Source organism: Ascaphus truei, chromosome 6 (assembly GCF_040206685.1).
Source record: "Ascaphus truei isolate aAscTru1 chromosome 6, aAscTru1.hap1, whole genome shotgun sequence".
NCBI classification, from domain to species: domain Eukaryota; kingdom Metazoa; phylum Chordata; class Amphibia; order Anura; family Ascaphidae; genus Ascaphus; species Ascaphus truei.
Window position 1 is genome coordinate 16,958,389 of NC_134488.1, and position 209 is coordinate 16,958,597.

Sequence of the window (209 nt, forward strand, 5' to 3'; positions counted from 1 at the left end):
AGCACATGATTGGTTTACTGAAAGCTGTGTCATTGCAAAAGCAGCCTACAAACCCCGCTGCTGATGTCCTTAGCCCCGCCCTCTTGTTAAAGGGCTGCATGAGGCTGATGCATGCCGGGAAGCAGGAGGGTAACATGAACATGCTGTTTTCTGGCTCTGTGGGTTGCAGTTTCACCAAGTTGTGATTTTCCATATTTAGAGGTATCTCT